Source organism: Lynx canadensis, chromosome B1 (assembly GCF_007474595.2).
Source record: "Lynx canadensis isolate LIC74 chromosome B1, mLynCan4.pri.v2, whole genome shotgun sequence".
NCBI lineage: Eukaryota > Metazoa > Chordata > Mammalia > Carnivora > Felidae > Lynx > Lynx canadensis.
Genome location: NC_044306.2, coordinates 9,156,252 through 9,178,172, shown reverse-complemented (window position 1 = coordinate 9,178,172; position 21,921 = coordinate 9,156,252).

The following is a 21,921-nucleotide window of genomic DNA, read 5'->3' as shown; positions in this document are numbered from 1 at the left end:
TACTATACAATATATTCTCTAGAATCCTGTAATTTCCAAGTTTAAAACAGACAATCATCTAAAACCTTATTTATCAGTTACTTGTAACTACAGATTTTTCCATAAAATAACGACTCATGGTATGACAACAGGCTCACTTTAAATCCTCACAAGTAAGGGCACCTGGGTGGCTCTGTCAGTTTAGCATCCGACTTCTGCTCAGGTCATGATCTCATGGTTCATGGGTTCAAGCCCCACATCAGGATCTGTGCTTACAGCTCAGAGCCTGCAACCTGCTTTGGATTCGGTGTTTCCCTCTCCCACTGCCCCTCCCCTGCCTATGCTCTACCTCTCTCTCTCAAAAATAAACAAACACTAAAAAGAAATCCCCATAAATCAATGCATATCTACATACCTATATAGACATGCATATATATACAATAATAAATGAATAAAACTATGCCTAGAGTTTAGTTCTGTAGAGTTGGAACATGTATCTATTCATTGACCAGGTATTTCAGGTTTTTTCTTTACATGCAAGGCACAATATCAATAAATGTACCAATTTCTTCTATAAATACCAATATCAATAAAGATAGGATCAATAAAGATAGCATCAATAAAATTCACAAATCTCCTCTGAAAGAAAAATGCATGTAGCCATTATATTGTAGGTCTTATTTATTATATGCGTATTATTTATACTCTCTTATAGATAGCATTCCAGTCTGGGAAAATACACTTGATAATTAAATTCTGGATGCTAGAATAATCTCCTACAGAAAAGTGCCTGATATCAAAGTCAACCATGAGAAGTACTGCAAATTTCATTTTAAGATATAAGAATAGTGGCACTGGGCAGCGTGTCTGGATGGCTCAGTCGGTTAAGCACCCAGCTTCAGCTCAGGTCATGATCTCATGATGGTCTGTGAGTTCGAGCCACGCATCGGGCTCTGTGCTGGCAACTCAGAGCCTGGAGCCTGCCTCAGATTCTCTATCTCCCTCTCTCTCTGCCCCACTTTCTCTCAAAAAATGGATAACTGTTAAAAAAAAAAGAAAAAAGGAAAAAGAATACTTATGCTGGGCAACTCCTTGAAGAAGCAGTCTATGTGAATGGCAGAGCTGGTGGTTGTAGGTGTGCAACCGGTTGGACCCTGAGGCTTATACCAAAGGATCACTCAGAAAGGAGAGTATCTAAAGATAACGTTCCCCTGAGGAAGCAGCAGAGGCTGTGGAATTAGACGTGCCTTTGTTTCAATCTTGGCGAAAGTACTTACCAACTAATGCAACCAAACGAGTTGATTAACAGTTCAAAAGTTCTTATCTTTAAATTAGGGGTACAAGAAAACCTCCCCAGAGAAATGTGTTGAATGAATCATCTGCCCAGCCCTAGTCCTCCTCCAGTGGCCGGTGGATGTTGGAGAAGGTCACTGAGAGGAAATGACCACTGATGGACCCTCTAGCTGGACCAAAGCAATCAGAGGCTCGTTACCCATTCCCCTCTCCTTGGAAGGAATGTTCTGCTCACTGTTCCCGCAATGGGCACCATTTTCAAGGACGAAGCCTTAAGAGACCAATGTTTTGTTGTGACCATCTGGACAGTATAAGCTGAATGAACCCAGGTAAGACCTAACGACATAAACTTTTAAGATTCTGACAGGCACATGTGGAGATCTCATGGGGCTGCTTATATGTAAGTGTCCTTGCTTATTAAACTTGCCATCTACCAGTCGGGAAAGGTCTGCCTCTTTGCTCACTCTCTTCTTGCCCTGTGTGTTTGGGGCCAATTTGCAACCGACACTGGATGAGGAAGGTATATGTGTGCTCCAAGAAGCAAAAGACTGAACATGCATATTCACAGCAGAAGGGAACCACCGAGAAGTAGTGGGTTGACCACAGTGAACAAGTTGATTAGTGCATACATCCAAACAAGGATGGCTCTGCATTTCCACAAACGAATGAGGTGGTGCCGGGAATTCCTTTCTGCAGGGATCTGGCGTGACTGATGTGCAGTTCTATAAATGCACCTGTTTGTCTCATGATCCTTACACCTAGTTTATGAAAGTATTAACATAACTTTGATAAATATTTTGGGTTATAAACTCATTTCTCATCTTCATGTAATGAGAAAACAAAAACAGAATTTGAAGAAGCCAAATAAAAGGCTGTATATTTGGAGATTATATAAAATAAATTATGCATATTCTAAATAGAACCCCTTTAATCAAACTCCAGGAGCTCAGGGCAATATTCAATTTGACTTTATAATACTTCAAGAAACAGAATCCACTGGTTCTAAGAATTTTAGATGCTTTATATTCAACATCAGTGACTCATAACATTTTAGCTACCTAATTTCTCTGTAAATCCATCAAATATTTTAAAAATGTTTTCCAAAAAATTTAAGTGTACTAGTGCAATTCTTTTTTTCAAGGATTAAGTTAAAAAATGTTTTTTGTTAATTCAAGTCAATGCATCTGAACTTAACCTTCTAGGAAATTTGTTTTTTTTTTTAATTGGGTTATTTTATGATGGGTACACTTGTAATTAGTAACAGCTGTGATTCTCCATTTTGTAAAACTGGGGAGGATAAGTTATCAAATTAATCACATTTGGATAATTCTCAAGTTTTTATAAGAGCGATTTGAGTAGAATTTTTGGCAACGTTTTGAAAATACTTAAAGAAAAGTACAAATATTTTAGCTAACCTTGTTATAAAGGCAAAATATGAATTATCTTTCTTCCCAACCCCAAGTTAATTATGCCATTCACCTCTTTACCTCCTACAGAGATTCCTCATTCTCTGGAAAGATTCTAAACGTTTATTTTATCACCTCTGTATGTCTTTAGATGCATCCCCACTGTTGCAAGGGAAACTCTAACTAGATCACCCATTGTCTGCCAAGAGCTGGGATTTCAGATGAGCCTTGGAAAATCATCTTACCATTAGGCTATAAGCAATTTTGAAAATGGAAAGTGGAACATATTTACTACACCTGGTGAGTCTCTAATTACAATGGTCTATATTCATCATTTACACACATTTGTCATTTTAATTAATTACTCAGGGCTCAATTCAATCCCTTTGCTGCATTCTAAAATTCCCATTGATTTAAAAGGTGTAATTGTTGCGATAGAGTAATAGACTTTTTGGAATCATTGGTTTTTATACAATCAAGAGCTATTCGATATCATTCACTCCCTGTGTGGAGTTCAGGTTACTGTCACTTAAAGTCATTTTGCCTTTCTTTTTCCTGTGACTAGGAATACCAAAAAACCTATTTTGGGTATTTTAGAAAATCATCTAAAAAATTCTGTGTTCAGTCTTCCAAGTCCCATGTTTAACATCATTATAAATATGCATAGGAATTATTATATTATCTTTTATTAATAACTGCTTTATGTAAATATTAAAGGCTTGTTAAGTAGGCAACATGTTTGCTTGTGGGTAAATTCATTCATAGGAATACCAATTTTAGCACTCAAATGTAATGCAAACATTCTCAATTATTTATAACACCTTTCATTCCTGAACTCCATTTTTTTTTCAATTCTATTTGTTGCTATTTAGTGTATTCACTAACTTTAAAATAGAGATTTAAACAATGTCATGAAAAAAAGTCATTCACAATCACATGATGGAATTTTTTTGGTTTTAGTAATATGAAATTCTGGGGAAAAAGTGAATCTTTATTGGTTTTAATTAACTTAGTATCTATGGTGTAATCAAATTGATTTAAATTGGTTATATATAGGGTTCCTTCATGTATTATCTACAGGTGTAAGCCAGTTGACGAAAGCTTGTAGACTGCCATGGATAATTTCCAACAATAACTTGTTGTTATTGTTTATTGTTTACTTAGACTAAAGCAGGTGCTCTTTGCAGTGTTTTATGTGGAGAAACTTTTGTTATCATCACAAGAAACTTGTCAATAAACCATTTTTACCTCCATTTGATAGAAAACTGAAGCACAGAGGGTTATGTAATTTCCAAAGTTCACAAAGTAACAGATTAGAACTGATCTCAGACTCTGTGAGTCTGGAGACTGCACTCCTAACCATCGTGCTCCACTGTCACCATGCCTTTATGTTTCATTTTATTATAAAATGTTTGAGACCTAGTCATAGTCATATTTTCTCTCTCCCGCAAGGTCCTTTTAAAAATAACTACTGGGTATTTTTGGCTTTCACTGACACAACACATCTAATTAAAACGCTACTCAGTGGCAAATTCAATATATGAACTGGGTCTCTAGGTCCACAACTTGGTTTGTTTATTTAGGGTATTAAATATATTTATGTGCTAATGACCACAATCAAGATATTAAATCTTACTAATATATCAAAAACTCCCCTGAGCCTCTCTATCATATAAATAAAGTCCTGCAATACGCATTTATGTTTGAATTCTTTCACTCAGCATGATATTTTGCAATTAGATTGCTACATGTGCCAAATGCTCTTGTTTATTCAGTGTGTATTCCACATCATGAACACACCAAACTCTCATTAGCACGAGCTGATGCACATTTGCATTATTTGGAACAGTTCTAATTTTTGGCTACCATCATCAATGCTCCTACCAACATTTGCGTACAGGTCATCGTGCGAATATGTATGTTCACTGCTCCTGGGTAAATCTCTAGGGTTCCTGGTTCAGGCGTAATTTTAGACTTCACTTTATCTCTACTGCTAATCTGTTTTCTAAAAACCAATTGTACAGTTCTGCGTTCCCACCCCCAAAATATGAGACTGCCAGTTACTCCACATCTTCATCAACACATCCTTCTAATTTTAACCAAAATGGATGCACAGTGATATGTCGTTGGAGTGTTTATTCCTGTCTCTCTGATGACTGCTGATTCTGAGTATCTTTTCATCTGCCTCTTAACCATTCATTTATCTTCTTGTGTAAAGTAACTATTAAAAATGTTTACCCATTTTGGGTTGTCGTATTATTGAGTTGGCAAAGTCTTCCAGATATTTGAAAAACAAATCCTGTAAAGTTTTATGAAATCGACCAGGGAACCCACCTCTTCCCTGCGTTATTTTTTCCCTAAGGACGTTAATTATGACCTTGATCGCTTTTATTGATAAAGGGTTGTTTATATTATCTATTTCTTCTTGGATACATTAAAGAAGTTCGAGCCTGTTAAAGATAAGGTTTATCTTGGCATGATGTTCCTCATGATAATCCTTTGTTCTCCCTTTAATGTCTGGAGGATCTAACTTAACATTCCCTCTTTCATTATTGATACTGTTCATTTGTGTCTTCTCTACTTTTATTAGTCTCAGTTTTATCAATTTGATTGCATTTTTCAAAGAATCAGCTTTCGATTTTATTGTTTTTTAATGTAATTTTCAATGTAATTGGGAATTTCAATGTATTTTAATTTATTGATAATTAATTTATGTCCCAGCCTATGGTCTATCTTGGTGAACATATCATGAGCAGTTGAAAAGAAGATATTCCTATTGAGTGTGGTGTCTGTGTCATGTAGGTCAAAGTGATTAAGAGTGTCACTCAGTACTTCTATGTTTTTAATTATGTTTTAAACTAATTATTTTATCAACCATTGAAATGGGTATGTTAAAATGCTTCAGGTGCCATTGTGGGCTTGTGTAATTTGTCCTTTATTTATGTCAGTGTTTCAATATGTATTTTGAAACGCTGTTATTCGGTACATACACATTTATAATTGTTATGACCTCAAGATGACTAAACTATCCTTACGAATTGTTCCACTCTTATAGTGGTAATAATATGTAAGATCTGTACCTGTTTTGTCTGGTACTAATAGATTCATAAAAGGCATGCTACCTTTCTTATCTTTACTGCTTGCATAGTAAACATTCCAGCCATTTGTTTTCAACCTATGTCTACAGTTGTACTGAGACATGACTTCTTTTTTACCCATTATGACAATCATTGCCTTCTAATTAAAGAGAGTCTATTAAAGACAGTTTAATGTAATTGTTAATACTGTACCATCAGAGCATAATTCTGCATTATTTGTTTCCTCTTTGGCACCTCTGCTTATGATGACTCTGACATTTCCTCACCTTTTTTATTGAAATATTCTAATTTTCACCCATACGTATTTTCATTACGTTTTCACTAGTTGTTCAATGATTCCACAGTCTATGTCAAGTTTATTTTATACCACTTTACATAAAATGTAGAAAACTTTAAATCATAAAACTAAACTTAACCTTGGGCCGTATACCATCATAGAAATCTATAAATTCATGTCTTTAGTTTTTGAAAAAATAAGCCATTATTTTTTCAAATATTTTTTCTGCCCTATTTTCTGTGTGCTTTCTGTATTAGTTTGCTAGGTTACCATAGCAAGGTACCATAAACTGAGGAACGTAAGTAACAAATTTAGTGTCTCATAGTTTGGGAGGCAGTAAGTAAGATCAAGGTAGGAGCTGGGCTGTTCTCTACAGAGAGCTAGGAGGAAGAATCTGTTCCATGCCTCTCTCCTAGTTCTTGGTAGTTTGCTGGCAATCACTGATGTTCCCTAATTAGCAGAAGCATCACCCTTGCCTCAGCCTTTATCTTCATGTGTGTTCTCCTTGTGTGCAGATCAGTGACCAAATTTCCCCCCTGTTTTTTTAATTTAGTGTGTATTTTATTTCTCAGAGAGAGAGGGAGAGGGAGAGGGAGGGAGGGAGGGAGGGAGAGAGAGAGAGAGAGAGAGAGAGAGAGAGCGCGCGCATGAGTGGGGAGGGGAAGAGAGAGAGGGAGACACAGAATCCGAAGCAGGCTCCAGGTTTCGAACTGTGAACACGGAATCGGATGCAGGGCTCCAACTCACAAACCGTGAGATCATGACCTGAGCTAAAGTGGGACCCTTAACCAACTAAGCCACCCAGGTGCCCCTCCCCTTTTGATAAATAAATTAGTCATATGGGATTAGAAGTCCACCTAACTCCAGCATGACCATCTGCTTTACTCTAAATAAATGTTAAGTATGCTCACAAATGCAGTATTAAATGATCAATGGCCTCATCGGTTTAAACAGTTTTGAGGACCTGATTTATATCAATTTCTGTTATTAGATATTAATAAAATAGATTACTTATGGAAGTTTCAGAAATTCATCTACCAGATATATTTCATGAATGATAGAAAATAATCAACACATTAATGTAATTTCATACTTTTTAAACTTTCTACTACCATGAAAAAAAAGAAACACAACAACAAATGCAAATTTCCAACTTCCAGCCAGGTCAAATAAGGGCAAATGTGCAAAAAGGAGTAACAGTTCAGAATGTTCTATCCAACTTCTTGGGATGAAGTATAAATGTCCTTAGGGTTGAGAAGAATCAGCAATAGCAGTCAAGACAAAGGGGAAAAAATGAGACACCTGTCAAATGAAACATTAACCCTCGGGCTAAAAATATCTTAAATGGTGGTCTGAAAGGTATTATATCTGTTGAATCCAAATGTTCCCTCAGGATTAAGATTTCTTTTCCACAAACTTTAACAGTACTATAAACACCAGTTATTCACAACACTGAGGACAATTGTGATCCTGAGTAAACAGTCAAGTTTTAAACTATGTTTAAAGTATGTTTTCTTCTCTTTAGCAAAGAAATAAATATGTGAAGAGTGTATGTCCAAGATGATAAATGAAGTTCCTTGGAGAAATAGAATTCTAAACTTTATGTGCTCTGTACCATTTACAGACACACACACTCTCTCAGAAAAAGCGTTAAGCATAGCTCTGTAAGAATCTGGACATACAAACAGCTCAACTAATTGTCTCTGGATTTTGTATCATAATAACCCAAATTCATTTTTGAAACCACACACTGAAAGGTGTCCAATCAACAGTCAGGATCCTGTGGCAGACAGGCATTAAGGTGGCTCCAATGGTCCTGCGTATTGGTGTGCAGGGTTTCTGTCAGCCTTTCCTCTCGAGTGTGGCAAAGATGTGACTTGCCCGAACCAATAAAATATGGCAAAGGTAACAGGATGTCATACCCATGATTTGTTGGCGTCAAGGAGATGTTTTCTCACTATCAGACTCACTTTCCTGCTTTCTTGCTGACCTTGAAGAAGCAAGCAGACATGGGACAAATTCCTTGTAGAGAAAACCACAAATGAGGCAAGTGTGGGTGGCTGTCAGGAGCTGAGAGCAGTTTCCAGATGACAGGTAGCAAAAATCTGCAGCTCTCAGTCCCACAACCAGGAAGAAATGAATTCTACCAACAACCTGAGTTTTGGGGTAGATTGTCCCTCCAGTTAAGACTGCAGCCCAGCCATTCCCTTGCAGGAAACCTTCCAAGACCCTGAGTATGGGAAAGAGTTAAGCCAGGCAGAGATTCTGGACCAGGAGACAAAAGTGAGGTAATAAACCTGTGTTTTCTAAAGTCACTAAGTTTGTGGTACATTTTATACAGCACAGCTAACTAATATAACACAGTAAAATCATATTTTCTTCTTAAAAAGGCATTCTTTTGGTGGTGCCTGGGTGGTTCAGCTGGTTGAGTACCCGATTCTCGATTTCAGCTTGGGTCATGATCCTAGGGTCATGGGATCAAGCCTTACATCGGGCCCAATGCTGAGCATGGAGCCTGCTTAAGATTCTTTCTCCCTCTCCCACTACTCCCCTCCCCTGCTCATGTTCTCTCCCCCTGTCTCAAAAATATAAATAATAAATAAATAAAAAATAATGTCATTCTTTTTAACTCACTCACTTCTAATTGCCAAGCTATTGAGAGAGTACATTAATTTTTTACTGGGCCGTTTGCCCTGAGATGATTGGTAATCATTATTGAATTAAAGTTATTTTAAAATTTATTACTTATCTGTGGCTTGGTATCTACTTGGATTTAACATCTTACCTTGATACAGTATGGTCTATGATGCCAAAGAAATATTATTATTTGAATGCACATTTGTGCATTAATACACAACTATATACCTATATCTGTATTTTCATATATAGATATGTTTTTTCTAATTAAAAGTTACACGTACTTTTGATGTCATATATATGCATAAGCATATGCATATGTCATATATATGTGTGCATATGCATATGCATATATATATATACAGACATGTGCATACAATATTCATTCTAATAATTTAACCCACCCCTAAAATATTCACCAGTATCTGAAATTTATAAAATACATGTGAAATATTTTAAAATCACCTAAACAGATTACAACTCACCTCAAAACCTGTATTACATTTTGCATCTGTAAATGAGCTACTCATACATGTAGGTTTATTTGTATTCAAACTGTGGAAGATTTTTAAAAAGCTAAGAAGCAAGCTTCTCTCAAGTGTAGTAGATCAGCGGTAGACCAATGCTTTGTCAACAACTAGAGAAGCAAGACAAATTATAAAGTTACAAAATCAAATTTTATTCAAGTTTGGTCATATATTCCTTCACTTATTTTAAAGTAAGCTCTGCTGGGATGAGCACTGGGTGTTTTATGGAAACCAATGTGACAATAAATTTCATATATTGAAGAAAAAAGAAATATTATAACTTAGGCATATTAAAAACATTTCCAGGTTAAAAAAAAAATAAAGAAATAAAGTAAGCTCTGCACTCAAGGTGGGGCTTGAACTCATGACCTCAAGATCATGAGGTGATCTTGACCTTTACTGACTGAGCCAGCCAGGCACCCTCAAAATCACATTTCTAAAGTAATCAGTGAGTGAGGTTTCAAACCAACAAGCACTTGGATGAACTCCATTTATACAGAGGGAAAATTGTATAGGTGTAAACTAAGTATTCACAGCTACTTTTTTTTTTTTTATTTCCTAGTTGCATGTACCCATTCAGCATGTGCACCTAGAGTATGCGGAGGACCTCATGGGGAGAATGAGAAATGCTTTTAGCACTTGTATAGGGACGCTTAAACAAAATGTGGGTCTTGACGGGTCTCCAACTCAGGACTGTTTTCCCCAAAAGCATTTTACTGCACGTTGAGGATGTTAAAGAAAATACAGGATTAAAAGGAGAGCATCTTAAAAGCAAAGTGCAGATCTTCTATGTGCTGTGGTGTGTAGTGGACAGACTCTTGCTGGAACAAGGGATCCTTAGAAATTGAAAACTTGAACAGAAGGCTGAACTGTCAATGACAACTTTTATCTGCCTTTTATCAACAGTTTGCAAACACAAGTATAATGAGACCCATGATAAGAGTCCTGGTTCCTAGCAGAGGGCCACTACTAAAGGACAGAGTCATCAGCAGAGATTGTGGTAGAGTTTCTAAACTGAAAACATCAGAGTGTTTAAAGACAGTCTTCCCTTGAAGATGTATGACAAATTTTTGAATCAAGACAGCTAGGCTGAAAGGAAGATACGAAATTCTCTGAAAGGCAGAAATAAATTGCCAACAACCTTTCAGGTCTAAGGATGCTAAGTCCAAGAAAGCTACCTAGTGAAAGTTTTTGAGGGTCACATTCCGGTAATACGAGTGAACCACAGGTATGTTTAGACTGACAAATACTGAAACTCAGCCCTGACTCAACTCAGTCCCTAGCTGAATTATGGTGATACATCCTAGGATCTGTGTGATAATAGATGTATAAACCCTTTCCTGTGAAAGGTAATGTGATCTGAAACCTCTAAACTTCTTTTATACAGAGAGATCAGCATACATTGAAAATATAAATGAAAGAAGCAAAAGTATGTAATTAATAAACAAAATAAACATTAGACAATAGAAGTGAACCAAAAGGTGAGCCAGACAGGAAAGAAAGCAGGCAACGATTATAATGAATTTGTTACAGAAAATAAAGTAAAGATGGATAAAATAAATTGGTGAAAGGATGGAAAATTCTGAATAAAACTTTAATTATAGGAAATTAAATAATGTGCCAGAATAAATGTGTATTATGACTGAAATTAAATGCTCAAAGGGTGGACACAGCAAAACACAGTTTAGCAAATAGAAACTGCATCAGAAAATAAATCAGTATAAATCACAGAGAAAAACAAGAGTAGAAATTTGGATACTAGTTTAAAAGATTAATGGAAGACACCCCAAAATCCTAACATATATGTAATTGAAATTAACAGAAGGAGAAAGCAACACATGGGGAAAAAAATCAAAATTTGATGACACGATATCTGAAAACTTTGCCAAATTAATGGAAGATATCAATTCAAAAGGCTAAAAGGAAGAAAACAACCCTTAAATACCTCATTGCAAACCAAAACAAAGAAAACATCTTAAAAACATTAAATACAGACATGGATACTATTACCGGCTGTACTGTGTTCCTCCCAAATTTGTATGTCGAAACCCTAACCCATAGTACTTTTGAATGTGACTGTATTTGGAGACAGGTACTTCAAAGAAGAGATTAAGCTAAAATGGTGCCAATAGCACAGGGCCTAACCCAATCTGGCTGATGTCCTTGTAAGAGAAAGAAATACATGTAGACACACACACACAAGAGATACCAGGAATGTAGAATCCCAGAAGAAAGACATGTGAGGGCAGAGCAAGGAGGCCATGTCTCCAAGCCACCAAGAGAGGCCTCAGAAGAAACCAATCCTGCTGATCTTGATCTTGGATTTCCAACTGTGAGGAAATGAATTTCTGATATTTTGTTACGGCAGTCCTAACAAATGACGACACATGCCTTCAAAGAAACAACAGTAAGACTGACTGCTGACTTCTCCAAAGAAAAGTTAAAAGCTTTTTTTAAGCTAAAAATAAGACAGTGACAACTAAAGAAAAATCATTTAAGTGAAGTGTATGCCAAAATATTCATACATTTCAAATATGCAGTCTCTCGCAAAGAAAGTCACAAATAAGTAAAGTACTGAATACTTCCAGTTACAAACACTACAAATTAGGCAAAACTAAGGCCCAGTTAGAGCACTCAGTTTGGAGGTTATTTTTTACTGGGTTTTGGTTGCATAGTAATGATCTCTTTTGTGTCTATATATATTTAATTAGAAACTACTTAAACTATGGAGAAAAAAAGTTAAAATTAAAGAGGAACTGAGCTAGTTGCTAACCTGCAATATTGAATTGAGAGAAGAAATTTTAAAACTAAACAGAGCAACAGCAAAACCTCACAGATACAGAAATGAAATGGAAGAGGGAATGATGAATACCAGAAAGGGGAGTAAGTCTAAAAGCGCATGTGTTTTATGTGGTTTAACATATCTCTAGACAAGAAAAACATGACAATAGTAAGGCAGAAGATAATGCACCTGAAGGCAGATATTGCATTCATCTGTTCTAGAGTTATTAAGTAAGTATTGCATTTAATTGAAAACAGTTGAGAATATATGATACCCTCTTTAGAATAAACTATTAGAAATAAAAGAAAGCTATATTGTTAAATGGAAATAAAAAGTTTAAAATATTTATTAATTGAAAGACAAAATAGTATTTTAAAGTAAATGAGTTCAATAGAAAATACAGTAACATCATAATAGCAGTTACTACAGTGAATATGGGTTAAATTCTCCAACTTAGATGCTAATAAAATTCAACTAAATTTGAGTCAAAGCCTAAGCCTAGTCTACTCTAAACAGCTATCTTGTAAAAATAAAGATACAGGATGGTTGAAAGAAAAGTTTAGGGAAATATATCTCATGTAACATCTCAACAACAAAAACATCCATTAAGCATAGATTTGAAGGTAAGAAGCTATACTAGATACAAAGATGGAAATTTCAAAATGATGGATTAATTACAAATATTTCAAATTCCGAACTTCTATGTTCTCAGTAACATAGCTTAAAATATAGACAGCAAAAATTGAGTGAATTATAACAAGAAAACAATTCATCATCTTCATGGGGGGCATTAATAAACCTTTTGCAATAGGTGCTAAATGAAATGGAAAATGAGGATGAAGTGAAATATCTTTCAACATTATTAAAAAAATGTAGGGGGAAGATGGCAGAGTAAGAGTATCCTTGGCTTAGACCAAGGTGTATCCGTGGATACACCAAATATTACACCCATATCAGCGTGAATAACCCAGAAAAAAGCCCCAAGACTAGCAGAACAGACTCTCCACGGCTAATCATAGAAAAGAAAATAGCAGGAAGAATGGAGAAATGGTTAGGAGCCAAATGGACCCATGAGACTGCTTGCAGAGTGGGGAAGGATGCAGTGGGTGTGGAGAGGGAAAAGGAGCAGAGCCCACACCAACCATCACAAGCATGTGAACCTCCACTAGAAAGACAAATACCCATAACATTTGGCTTTGAAAATGAGAGGGGTTTAACTTCATGTGTTTTTTTTTTCACTAAGTTATTTTGAGAGAGACAGAGTTTGAGCAGGGGATGGGCAGAGAAAGAGGGAGAATCTCAAGCAGGCCCTGCTGTCAGCACAGAGCCTGACAAGGGGCTTAAACCCTCAAACTGTGAGATCATGACCTGAGCAGAAGTCAAGAGTTGGAAGCCCAACCAACTGAGCCACTCAGGTGCCCCTTGTACGTTCTTTTAATCAGCAGGGCTTAACACCTGGAACTTGAAAAATTAGTAGGCTTAGTTCTAGGAGAACTGGATGGCATAGGAAAACAAGTTCCCACCCTTAAAGAGAAGTACAACAAACACCCCTGTTGAGATAAAGCATATAAGCAGCAGTTTGAAAAACACCCGAGGTATATGGGAAGGTATATTCACTAATCTCACAGCATGTGCTGGAGGGGTCGGAACGTGTGGAAGAATTCTTTAAGAACAAGGGAGTAGACAGGTGCCATTTCCTTTCCTCAACCCCCAGCCTAGATACACAGACACCGGCAGGAAACAGCTCAACCAGAACACTCTCCACCTAACTTGCAAACAGTGTGCCCTAAACCCACCCTGTGCTGTGGACCTGCATCCTCTAATTTGCCCTCAGCAAGACTTTTCCAAGTGGCTAAAGGACAGGAATTTAACACAAAATGTGCTAACACCGTGCACTCTGCCCATGCACTCTCCTGTGCACCTGCTCCCTTCCATATGCGCTCTCCAAAAGCCCATTCAAAGCAGCGCCACAAGCCTGGCACTGTGAAAGCAGCCCCAACAGGGGTCAGCACCACCATAAAGTGACTCCTGCCACAGGGAGAGGGGAAGAAAATCATACAGACAAGTTCCACCCCTGCCCCAGCAGTGAGCTGAGGGCACACATCTGATCTGATTGCAGGCCCCACCCATCAACAAACACCTGTCAGGTGACAACACAGAGAAAACACCCTGTAATTCCCTGTGACTACAGCTCCTGCAAATGCTTAGTCTAACAATTCAAGCCCAAGGTAGGCCCAGACTGGTCCACTAACAACACGGGGACAAAACCCTGCCCACAACAGGCAAAGAGTGCCATTGCAGATGACTGGACTGAAAGCAAATGCAGCTTAGCCACAAGAGTAAGGTGCACAAAACATGCACAGCAGACACTCTTGAAATGCCAAGTTTCAGTAAATAAAGGACACTGCACTGCATGGCATTATAGGACCTCTTTTTCTAAGGCCACCACTTTCAGGACCAAGAGACATAGCTGACTTTCTTACCATATAATACCAGACACAGAAAGTCAGATGAAATGAGGAGACAGAAGAATATGTTCCAAATGAAAGAATGGGACAAAATCAAAGCAAGGGAGCTAAAAGAAATGAAGATGAGTAATATGCCTGATGGAAGATTTAAAATGGTCATAAAGATACTCCCTGGACTCGAGAAAAGTGTGGAGGGCTTCAGTAAGGCCTTCATGAAAGAGACAGAAACATAAAAAAAAAAAAAATTGGAAATGAAGGACTCAGTAAGTGAAATTAAAAATACACTAGATGGAACAAATAGTAGAATAGAGGAAGCAGAAGAATGGATCAGAAAAATGGAAAGCAATCAAGCTGAGCAGGAGAGAGAAAAAATAATAATATAAATGACAGAGAATAAGGGAATTCATAGAACAACAAAAAGCATATTAACATTCACATTATAGGGATCCCAGAAGGAGAACAGAGGAAAAAGTGGGCAGAAAATCTTTTTGAAGCTGAAATCTTCCTGAATTTGAGGAGTAACCAGAAAGTGAAATCCAGGAAGCACAGAAAGCCCCTAACAAAATCAAGCCAAGGAGATCCACCTTGGGTTGGATATACAGTAATTAAAATGACAAAAAAGCAGTAATAAAAGAATTTTAAAAGCACAATAGAAAACAGTTACAGAGAAGAGAAACTTCATAAGGCTACCAGAAGATTTTTTTAGCAGAAATTTTGCAGACCAGAAAGGAGAGGCATACTATATTCAAAGTGCTGAAAGGAAAAAACCTCAACCAAGAGCATTTTATCCAGCAAGGCTGTCATTCAGAACAGAAGGAGAAAGAGTTTCCCAGACAAACACAAGTCAAAGGTCACAATTAAGAACCTCTAAGCCAGTCTTAAAATAAATGTTAAAGGGGATTTTTTCAGTGGAAAGGAAAGACCATAAACAGGACTTAGATAAGAGTAATCACAAAATCGGTAACATAAAGAATATCTATACAGGGATGCCTGCGTGGCTCAGTCATAGTCGTTTAAGCATCTGACTTAGGCACAGGTCATGAGCTCATGGCTTGTGAATTTGAGCCCCGTGCCAGGCTCCAGGCTGACAGCTCACAGCCTGGAGTCTACTTTGGATTCTGTGTCTCCTTCCCTCTCTGCTCTCTCCCACTCATGCTCTATCTTGCTTTGTCTCAAAAATAAACATTAAAAAAAAGAATAGCTATACAAATCAGTCACAGTATCCACAAAATAAAAATATGTAAAGTATGACACCATATACTTAAAATGTGGGGGAGAGAGGAATAAAAATTTAGTGTTTTTAGAAAGGATTCAAACTTAAATGACACTAATTCATATAAACTGCTATAAGCTTAAGATGTTATATACAAATTAATGACAACCAAAACCCAAAAACCAGTAACAGATACACTTAGATAATGTTTCCTTAATTTTTGCCTATCACTAATGAAAACCCGCAAACTGTGAGAAAAGAGCAAGAGAAAAGACGAAGAGAGGAAAATGCAAAAAAACATAAAACAATTAACAAAATAGCAATAAATACATATATACCACTAATTACTTTGAATATAAGTTGACTAAGTGCACCAATCAAAACACAGTGTGACAGAACGATAAAAAAGTAAGACCCATCTATATGCCGCCTACAAGAGACTCCCTTTAAACTGAAAGACACATACAGATTGAAAGTGAAGGGATGGAAAAGCATTTATTATGCAAGTGAATATCAAAAGAAAGTCAAAATAATAGTACTTATATTGAACGAAATAGTCATTAAAGTCTGTAACGCGAGACAAAGATACTATATAATCATAAAGAGAACAATCCCACAAAAAGATATGATGAATATATGTATATGCGCACCCAACATAGGAGTACCCATATACGTAAAGCTATTAGTAACAAACACAAATGAAACAATCAATAGTAATACAATAATAGTAGGAGAATTTAACACCCCACTTGCATCAATGGATCAAACATCCAAATAGAAAATAAAAAAGGAAACAGTGCCTTTGAATGATACATTGGGCTGTATGGATTTAACAAATATGTACAAAACATTCCATCCTAATAGCAGACTACACACTCTTTTCAAGTGAACATGGAATATTCTTTGGAAGAGTCCACATGTTAAGCTGCCAAACAGTCTCAACAAATTTTTAAAAATTCAGTCTTATCATGCATCTTTTTCAATCACAACACTATGAAGCTAGAAGTCAACCACAAGAAAAAAATTGGAAAGAGCACAAATCCACGGAGGTTCAATAACATGCTACTAAACAATGAATGCACCAGACAGAAATCAAAAAGTAAATCACAGACTGCATGAAGAAAACAAACAAACAAAAAAAACACAATGATCCAGAATCTTTGGGATGCAGCAAAAGCTGTTCTAAGAGGGAAATTTATAGTAACACAGGTCTACGTCAAGAAGCAAAACATTTCTCAAATAATCACCTACCCTTATACCTATATAAGCTAGAAGAAGCAGCGCGCGCACACACACACACACACACACACACACACACACACACACAAAACAAAACCCAAACACAAAATTGGTAGAAGGAAAGAAATAATACAAATTAGATCAGAAATAAAAGAGAAACTGAAAAAACAATAGAACAGATCAATGAAACCAGGAGTTGTTTCTTTGAAAAGATCAACAAAAATGATTAAAAAGAGACAGAGAGAAAGAGAGAGAGAGGACTCAAATCAACAAAATCAAAAGTGAAAAAGGAGAAATAATGATCCACACCACAGAAATAAAAAGGATTTTAAGAAAGGGTGCCAGGTGGCTCAGTCAGTTGAGTACCAGACTCTTGATTTTGGCTCAGATCATGATCTCACAATTGTGAGATTGAGCCCTGCACCAAGCTCTGTGCTGACAGCGTGGAACTAGCTTGGGATTTTTCTCACTCACTCTCTCTCTCTCTCCCTCTGCCTCTCCCCTGCTTGCTCTCTCTCTCTCTCTAAACAAATAAAAATAAAAATAATAAAAATTAAAAAAAAACAACAACAAAACAGGGTACCTAGGTGGCTCAGTCAATAATCATTAAGCATTTGACTTCGGCTCATGAATCTCACAATTCATGAGTTTGAGTCCCACACCAAGTGGGCCCAAACCCTGCTTTGGGTGAGCACGAACCCCACTTTGGGTGATCCACGTTTTTCTCTCTCTCTCTCCCACTCTGTCTCTCTCTCTCTCTCTCTCTCCCCCTCATTCACTTGCTCTCTTTCTCTCTCAAAATACAAACAAAACAACAACAACCACCACTAATGGAGCAAAGTTTATTTAAAAAAAGGATTATAAAAGGTTATGAATAATTATATGCTAACAGACTGGACAACCTAGAAGAAATGGATAAATTCCTACAAACATATAATCCCCCAGAACTGAATCAATAAGAAACAGACGATTTGAACAGACCAATTACCAGCAATAAAATTGAATCAGTAAAGAAAAAGAAAAACCCAACAAACAGAAGAACCCAGAAACTTCATAGGTGAGTTCTATCAAACATTGAAAGAAGAGTTAATATCTATTCTTCTCAATCTACTCCAAAAAACTAAAGTGGAAGGAAAGCTTCCAAATTATTTCTAGGAGACTAGCATTACCCTGATACCCAAACCAGATGAAGTCACTACAAAAAAAGAGAACTACAGGCCAATACTTCTGATGAACATAAATGCAAAAATCCTCAACAGAACATTAGCAAACCAAATCCAAGAATATATTAAAAACCCATTCACCACAATCCATTGGGATTTATTCCCAAGATACAAGAATGTTCACATCAACAACAGAAAGGATACAAACCACGTGATCATTTTCAATAGATGCAGAAAAAGCATTTGACAAAGTACAACATCCATTTTTATAAAAACCCTCAACAAACTAGGTTTAGAGGGAACATACATCAGTATGATAAAGGCCTTAGAAGAACAAACCCACAGCAAACACCATCCTCATGGGGAAAAACTAAGAGCTTTTCCTCTATGGTTAGTAGTAAGACAGGAATGTCTTACCACTGTTATTTAACATAGTACTGGAAGTTCTAGGCACAGCAATCAGACAACAACATGAAATCAAAAGTATTGAAATTGGCAAGGAAGAAGTAAAAGTTTCACTATTTGCAGATGACATGATACTCTATATAGAAAACCTTCAAGATTCCACCGGAAAACTACCAGAACTGATAAATCAAAGGATAAAAACTCAATATGCAGAGCACATGTACCCCAATGTTTATAGCAGCACTATCAACAATAGCCAAAGTATGGAAAGATCCCAAATGTCCATCGATGGATGAATGGATAGACAAGATGTGTTTATCCAATGGAGTATTGGAGTAACACAATGGAGTATTACTCGGCAATCAAAAAGAATGAAATCTTGCCATTTGCTACTACGTGGATAGAACTAGAGGGTATTATGCTAAGCGAAATTAGTCAGAGAAAGACAAATATCATATGACTTCACTCATAGGAGGACTTTAAGATACAAAACAGATGAATTTAAGGGAAGGGAAGCAAAAATAATATAAAAACAGGGAGGGGGACAAAAAACATAAGAGCCTCTTAAATATGGAGAACAATCAGAGAGTTACCGGAGGGGTTGTGGGAGGGGGGATGGACTATATGGGTAAGAGGCACTAAGGAATCTACTCCTGAAATCATTGTTGCACTATATGCTAACTTGGATGTAAATTTAAAAAAATAAAATAAATAAAAATTAAAAATTTAAAAATTTAAGAAATTAAAAAGGAAAAAAATCAATATACAGAATTCCACTGCATGTCCATACAATAATAATGAAGTAGCAGGAAAAGAAGTTAAGAAGACAGTCTTAGGGGCGCCTGGGTGGCGCAGTCGGTTAAGCGTCCGACTTCAGCCAGGTCACGATCTCGCGGTCCGGGAGTTCGAGCCCCGCGTCGGGCTCTGGGCTGATGGCTCAGAGCCTGGAGCCTGTTTCCGATTCTGTGTCTCCCTCTCTCTGCCCCTCCCCCGTTCATGCTCTGTCTCTCTCTGTCCCCAAAATAAAATAAGCGTTGAAAAAAAAAAAATTTAAAAAAAAAAAAAAAAAAAAGAAGATAGTCTTATATGTAGGTGTAGCAAAAATACTATACCTAGGAATAAACTTAACCAAAGAGGTGAAAGATTTGTACTCTGAAAACTCTAAAACACTGATTAAAGAAATCGAAGATGACAAATGTAAAGATAGCCCATGCTCACAAATGGGAGAACAATATCATTAAAATGTCCATTCTACCCAAAGCAGTCTACAGATTTAATGCAATCTCTACCAAAATACCACCACCATTTCCCAAAGAACTATAACAAATGATCTTAAAATTTGTATGGAATGACAAAAGACCCAAAATACCCAAAGCTTTCCTGAAACAGGAGAACAAAACTGGAGGTATCACATTCCCATATTTCAAGACATAATGCAAATCTGTAATAATCTATGCAGAATGGTAATGGCACTAAATAGACACATCAATCAATACAACAGGGAGCCCAGAAATAAACCCACAATTATAGGGTCAATTAAAATTTTTTAAAAAAGGAGGCAATAATATGCAATGGGAAAAAAATCTCTTCATCAAATAATGTTGGAAAAAATAGACAGCTATAAGAGTAAAATGACCAGTTTTTTACACCGAACACAAAAATTAACTCAAAACTGATTAAAGGCCTAAATATGATTAAAGGCCTAAATATGAAACCATTAAAATCCCAGAAGAGAACACAGGCAGTAATGTTTCTGACATTGGCCATACCAACATTTTTCTAGATATATTTCCTGAGGCAAGGGAAATAAACGCAAACATAAACTATTGGGACTGCATCAAAGTAAAAAGCCTCTGCAAAGCAAAGGAAATAGTCAAGAAATCAGAAAGATAACCTACTGAATGGGAGAAGATATTTCTGAATTACATCTCTGATAAAGGGCTAGTATCCAGAATAAAGAACTTTTACCACTCTACCAAAAAACAAATACTCCAAATAAAAAAATAGAAGACATCAACAGATATTTCTCCAATGAAGACAAGGGTCCAACAGAAGCATGAAAAGATGCTACGACTCATCATCAGGAAAATGCAAATCAAAATCTTGACAAGATACCACCTTACACCTGCCAGATGGCTTAAACAACAACAACAACAAACATAAGGAACAACAAGTGTTAATGAAGAGGTTAAGAAGGAATCCTGCTACTTTGTTGTTGGAAATGCACACTGGTACAGCAACTGTGGAAAACTGTATGGAGGTTCCTGAAAAAATTAAAAATAGAATTACCATATGATACAGTAATTCCACTACTGTATTTAACCAAAAATTAAAAACAAACTAATTCAAAACATATATGCCTCCCTATATTAATTGCATTATTTGCAGTAGCCAAACTATGGAAGTAGCCCAAGCGTCCACTGATAGATGAATGGATAGAGTTGGTATATATGAATGTGTGTGTGTGTGTATATGTATATATACAGACACACACACACACACACACACACACACACACACACACATATACACATATATGATGGAATATTACTCAGCCATAAAAAAAGAATGCAATCTCACCATTTACAGGAACATGGAACAACTTAGAGGATATAATGCTAAGTGAAACCAGATAAATCAAGATGAATACCGTATGATTTCATTCCTGCATGGAATTTAAGAAACAAATAAACAAAGTAAAAAGAAAAACTAAAAAACAGACTCTTAACAATACAGAACACACTGGTGGTTATGAGAGGAGAGGTAGGTGGGTGGTGGGTGAAATGGGTGAAGGAGATTAAGACCACACTTAGCACCATGAGCGGTGAGTACTGTAAAGAATCAGTGAATCAGTGTATTGCACATTTGTCACTATATAACATTGTATATTAATTATACAAACAAAAAACTTAGCTTCATTTCCATATATAGAACCAGGCACCACAAAACTACAAAAGACACCTTTTTTTTTCCCAGCTGGTAGAAAATATTTGCCAAATTTTACAGTTTGGCATAAAAAATCCTAAGATATTAAAATGTTTTAATTTCCTGACCATCACGTAATTTAGGTATCTGTTTTAAAAAAGATAACTACAGTATTTCCCAGGTCCCTAGTATTAAACCATGCCCATGTGATTATGCTATAATTCAAACATGAAATCCAACAAAATTTAGAAAACATGTAACTGAATAATTTATGAATTCTTGCAGGATGTAATTAAAACAGGGTGTAATGAAATGTATTGCCTGAGAGGAGTATTTAAGAAGAAAATATAAAGTATCATATATTTGTATTTGAAATTTCTTCTAATTCAACTAAGAAAGGAATAGAAAAGCAAAATATAGATATACGTAATCAAAAGTAGAAGCCTAAATTTTAAAAATAGAGAATTCAGACAAACCAAGAGTTGATTCTTTGAATAAATTAATAAATT